Below are 6,849 nucleotides of genomic sequence, written 5' to 3' on the forward strand. Positions count from 1 at the left end.
TGAGTTTTATCATCATTGAGTAATATGGATAAAAATAATTCAATTATTCGAAGAGTGCGAATGAAGCTATTCACAAAAGGATGAAATGAGAAACAAAGATTTGTTTTTAACTTTTGACGTAGTCAGGTTTGAATTTAGAAAATAAGGCGCGTCTTAACTTTTGACATTGCCTTGGTTGAATTCCGGAATTTAAGGGATTTAAAGAAAATCTTGAAGATCTATAAAATCTGATTCTTCGGGATTTATGGAAATTAAGATCTCTTTAATTAAATACGGTGATCTGCCCCGATTACTACGTCTGATATTTCCAGTATAAATTAAGCTCTTCCTTTCCATTATTCTCACCATTCTTATACTTTCTTTCTTAGTTCATACATCCAAAAGATTCTGAAAATGATTATTCCAGTTCTGATCCTTGTCCTCATCCTTACTATCGCAACAATCATTCTCCTTTTCCAACTTCCACCAGAGGAATCTGCTTTCTTCTACTTCGCCCTCGGGATTATAATGTTTTTAATTCTCCCGTGTCTTTATGTTGCGATAAACATTGATATACACGGTTTGTAATTTATGTGTTGTTATCGGACTTTATATTCTCCCTTATATTTCAAAGCTCTATGCTTTTGTTTTCTCTTCCCGACTTCAAGTCAAGCGAATAATGGTCCAGAATTTATAGATATAGAGTTTCGAATGATTATAATGTTCTAAGCATGAAGGAACGTGATAGCACGATTTAATTTTCAAATTTATCAACATCACGGAAGATAGAACCATCAAGAATACATTTTCTTGATTTGTTACGGAGTTAAGTAGGATGAAAGAGTTATGTAACATGGCACATGATGACGTTATGATCTGTGAATCATCACGTTTCATTTAGAAACTCAGCATGACTTACTGTAATATAATCACGTTGATCAAGTGTCATTATATTATACTAACTCATGCATCAGTTCCCATCATTACTACAATAACATTCATATTTTAAGCTTGAAAATTTACAGAATATAGAAACTAACAGTTTCTATATGATGTAATACTGATAGCACGAAAAGATTAATGATTTCAGATAAGAATAGTTATAAAAATATCTCCAGAAATATGGAGGATATTTATAATGAAAGGTACGATAATATCTCAGAATATCTAAGATCAGAGGATGATAGAAACTATTGTCTGCAAGGGTTTAGAGTAAGGAGCAAGTTATTCACTATAGACTTTAGCAGACATTGAATTATTTGGATTCTTTGAAGTCAAACTTATTCTTTGTGATTTATCCACGGCTTTCTTCATAGTTTCGCATAATCTGCTTTTCGGTACTATATTTTCTATTGAATGTTTCCAATATATTGATACACAGGAAGCACGAAGAGGTATATAATTTCGAACGAGAATATTTATGAAAATATCCTCAGAAATATCAAAGATATTGATGATGATATTTTGGAATTTCTAAGTTCGACGGTTGATGGAGAAAGATTTTCCGCAAGATTTTAACATGACTTCGGAGCAAGATATTCTCTAAAGATTTCAACGGATCCAGAATTACCTGAATCCTTTGAATATAGGATTTGGTCCTTGTATTTGTCCTTGGTCTCCTTCATGGGTAACTCAATCTGTTTTTCAATACCCAATTTTCTATCGAGCGTTCCTAACACTCCTTTCTTTATCATCAAACTTTTGTCCGTTTAGACCATCTACCATTTTTCTGTTTCCTCTGCATTTAATGCTATGATATCTGAATCATCGGTTATTAATCCGAGGTGGTTTCAGGAGAATTGTGTTTTTAGATGATTAAACGCTGATGGTAATATGATGGAATATGAAAGGTTACCTGGTAACAATAAAAGAGCACGCGTATATATAAACGTTATAATAAGGTTGTTTCGTACGAAAAGTCGAAGTTGACTTGTTGGAGTTGTGACAAAATTGGCTAATTTTGAAAAGGGATCGCAAAGTTGTTTTTGTTAATAAATGCCAAAGGATCTGACGCGGCTACGTGTTGAACTTTTACTCAATTGCCGAGAGTTTCTCAGGTGCATAACTATATGCATAAATCTTTCCTTCCGTAGATGAAGTGCGGTTGATTCATCCTATCGATTGAGGTGTTTTCAAGAATCATGAAAGGTTTGAACGCAGAATGTAATCGTGAAGATACAAATGAGGTTTAAGACGAAATCAAGTGGCAAACTTGAAGAATTGTTTAGTTTCATATGTTATATTCAATATTTTAATTCATTTTAATTGTCCAATGTTATTAGTCCACAGTCGATAGTCCACAGTTGACAGTGCAATCATTCATATATAGTTTAATATATAATATTTGAATTAATTAATACGTATCGTGACCCGTGTACATGTCTCAGACTCGATCACAACTCAAAGTATATATATTATTATAGAATCAACCTCAACCCTGTATAGAGAACTCGATCATTACTGCATATAGAGTGTCTATGGTGATTCCAAATAATATATATAGATGTGTCGATATGATATGTCAAAACCTTGTATACGTGTCCCGATATTTAAAGTGCGTAAAATAAATAACAGAAATTAAATGACGATAAATAAAGTGCGTAAAGTAAATAACAGAAATTAAATGACAATAAATAAAATTGCGAGAATATAAATTGCGATAAAATAAATTGCGATAAATAAATTGCGATAAATAAAATGTAATACGGAATTAACAGTTAGCTAGGAACAGTTAGCTAGGATTTTGTTAGCGTGGTTTCTTAATAAAATTTAATATTGTTAATTAGTCTGTTTCTAATCAATTTTTATTGTGTCCATTATTTCTTCATTATGCCACTTGTTGGATTCTGATAGGTCAAAATTCAAATATGAAATTGAATTTGAATGAAAGTAGTTATTCTTTGGTGAACGGATAAGTATCCCGGTGGTTGTAAATAGGATAGTGAATAACTGTTGAATCAGATTCGAAGAATATACAGTGTAACTTATTAATATGAAATTTAAATATTCCTCGGGTATTACCTACCCGTTAAAATATTTTTATTATTAACAGTTTGTACAAAAGAATTTTTAATTACAATCTTTATGAAAACATATATACATATATATTTTCTTCAGATGTAATCATGAATTTAATGAGTTAACATGATATTAAACTCATTTAGTTTTCAGTTGGAACTAGAATAAATAATCTCTAAAACATTAGAGATTACATAATCACCATGTCGAACGAAGATAACTGATGTAGAATGTCATGTAGAATGATGATTATACTCGAGGTATAGATTGAGATGTTGAGGCATGTGATATTGAAATTTGGGTTGTTGGTGGTACCGTTGGTGCCGGTGATTTGGATGAAGCTGGTACGTTTTGCACCATATTTTCCAAGACTACAACTTATGCGCGAAGTTCGTTAACTTCTTCTATTACACCGGGATGATTTTCGGTTCGGACGAGCGGATGAATGAGGTTTAGAATCTGAGATAGTATATGATCGTGATGAGATACTTTGGAAATGAGAGAGAAAATGGTGTCTCGAACAGGTTCGCCGGTAAACGTTTTAGGTCCATTGTCAAGAGGTGAATTTGGTTAGTGGAAATGATCGCCTTCTTCGCGTTTCCATTGATTAAGTCGACTACGAACCCATCTCCAATTCATTCAGAATAGATGATGGCTAATTGATCGATTCATTCCGGTTACTCTGCTTTCGGAGCTCGAGTGGAAATCCATATCGAAATAGCTGTCGTAATAACTATCGAAATAGCTATCGAAATCAGATGGACTCGAACTGGTTGAGGGATTCATCTCGTATGATCAGATGAAGGATTTTCGATAAGAAATAGATTATAGGATGTAGATTAGTACCCTGCAATACATAATTTACATATGCATATATAATACTAAAATCCCATAAGCTACGGAGGAATCTACGGAAGCTGTCAGGCAAAGGTAACAATAACAGATACGCTAAGATATGAATTTAACTATACACTGTCTATGCAATAAAGGCAGTAAGACGTGTCTTAGACTTTAAGGATGGTAAGCAAATAATTTTTCGACACTAAATGATAAGCAAAACTTTTGACATGCAAACACGGTCGAAGTCCAGACTCATTAATGCATTCTAACGACTATCAGTTAGACTCACTAATGCAAGACCTGGTTCGCTAAGACCACCGCTCTGATACCAACTGTGAAGACCCGTCCTAATCCATCCGGACGAAGTCCATATCGATTATAAACGATTCACAACAGTTGATTACATCGCGAGATACTTGACCTCTATATGATACATTTTACAAACATTGCATTCGTTTTTGAAAAGACAGACTTTCATTACATCGAAAGTTGACAGGCATGCATACCATTTCATAATATATCCAACTATAATTGACTTGATAATAATCTTGATGAACTCGACGACTCGAATGCAACGTCTTTTGAAATATGCCATGAATGACTCCAAGTAATATCTATAAAATGAGCAAATACACAGCGGAAGATTTCTTTCGTACCTGAGAATAAACATGCTTTAAAGTGTCAACCAAAAGGTTGGTGAGTTCATTAGTTTAACTTAAACAATCGTTTCCATCATTTTAATAGACCACAAGATTTCAGATTTCCATTTCTCATAAACATACGTCCCATGCATAGAGACAAAAATATCATTCATATGGATTGAACACCTGGTAACCGACATTAACAATATTCATATATAAGAATATCCCCATCATTCCGGGATCCTCCTTCGGACATGATATAAATTTCGAAGTACTAAAACATCCGGTACTTTGGATGGGGCTTGTTGGGCCCGATAGATCTATCTTTAGGATTCGCGTCAATTAGGGTGTCTGTTCCCTAATTCTTAGATTACCAGACTTAATAAAAAGGGGCATATTCGACTTCGATAATCCAACCATAGAATGTAGTTTCACGTACTTGTGTCAATTTCGTAAAACAGTTATAAAAGTTGCGCATGTATTCTCAGCCCAAAAATATAAAGGGTAAAAAGGCAAATGAAACTCACGATACTGTATTTTGTAGTAAAAATACATATGACGTCATTGAACAATGCAGGGTTGGCCTCGGATTCACGAACCTATATCAATTGTGTATATATTAATACGTATAATGTAAGTTACAAAATTTCATTTATTAATATGTATTATTTATATATTATAGTTTTGTAGAATTTATTCTAACCTTTATTTTAAAACGTATACTTATATTATATTTTAAGTTATATTTTATATATATATATCGATTTTATGTATATATATCTATAATGATTTACGTTTATATAAATAGTGACATTAATATATTTATATACATATATTTGTGGTTAGTATTGTATTTATGAAATTTTATTAGTTTGTTATGTGAATTATTAATACAATCCTAGTATATACCATAAGTATATATATAGTGTACAAAAGATTTATTTGTTAAAATAATAATTTAGATAATAATGATTTACTAATAATAATAATAATAATTTTATTAATAATGATAATACTAATAGCAAAAAAAAATGAAAATGATAACTGTTAATGATACTAATAATAATAACTCTAAAATAATATTAATACTAATACCATACTTATGTTAATAATAAGGGTTCTAATATTTATAAAATGATAAATGATAATCATAATAATACTAGTAAATATTAATGATGATACTGATAAATATGATATTATTAATTGTAAATGTACTGATGATACTATTATTTATAAACCGGTACAAATTCTAATATTGATGATAATAATATATTTTTATTTCCTTCATAATAATAATAATGATAATCATAATCCTAATGATGATAAAATACTAAAATGATAAGTTTATTACTAATAATAATATTATTAATACCTATCATAATAATAATAGTAATGTCTATAATACTTTCAAATATGATAACAAGTATGATACTAATAATAACAATAACAATAACAATCAAAACAATCACAATAATAATAATAATACTAATAATAATTAATATATAATAACAATAATAAAATTAGAAAAGAAAACTACCTCACATGAAAAGAGTTTCAAAAAAAAAAAAGAAACTACCGTCCTCTGGACTCGATCTCGTGACCACATGCTCACACGCAAACACTCTCGACCATCCCACCAATTCTGATTCTCTGTACTAATATCGAATTTAAATTTTATATATAAACTGTTTTTCTTCTATTCCTCTTCTTCTCCACAAGTCTCACGGATTCAACAAAACATCAATAACCAAAAAAAAAAAAAAAAAAAAAATCAGGGTTCCTTTTAAAGCTTCAAAACATTACAGAAAAAAAATAATTTGGGTTCTAAAATAATAAAAAAAAAAACACTAAAGGCCTACTGCAGCGTCGGTTCTTGGAACAAAACAAAAAAAAATTGATTTCGTAATAGATAACATTATAGATAATGTTTATAACACGAAATAGTTTTCTAAACATGTATAAAAACTACTGGAATCGTCAATTTGATCAGAAACATATACACGAACGCGAATTTGTCTCAAGAACAATTGTTGACTTTTTTTAAACTAAACTTTGACTTCAAAATTCAAGATCGATATAAAGATTTGAGAGTTGAGATTTTGCAGATAGATTCAAAGAAAGATTTCTAACCTTTCTGCATTTTTAGATTTTGAAACTTTATTCGAAATTGAATTAAGAGAAAAAAAAATTGGAGCGTGCAGAGAAGAAGAAAAAAAAAATATTGCTGTGCTCTTTAATCCCATTGGATTTCCTTTTTATTTGATTTGCAATTATACATAATCATTTTGTAATAATAGAGATCGGTTGATAAAAAATGGAGAAAATGTCAACACAGGTTCACGAGTTTGGAGCAGGAAAGAAACAAAAAAAA

This window comes from Rutidosis leptorrhynchoides, chromosome 4, assembly GCF_046630445.1.
Source record: "Rutidosis leptorrhynchoides isolate AG116_Rl617_1_P2 chromosome 4, CSIRO_AGI_Rlap_v1, whole genome shotgun sequence".
Classification (NCBI taxonomy): Eukaryota; Viridiplantae; Streptophyta; class Magnoliopsida; order Asterales; family Asteraceae; genus Rutidosis; species Rutidosis leptorrhynchoides.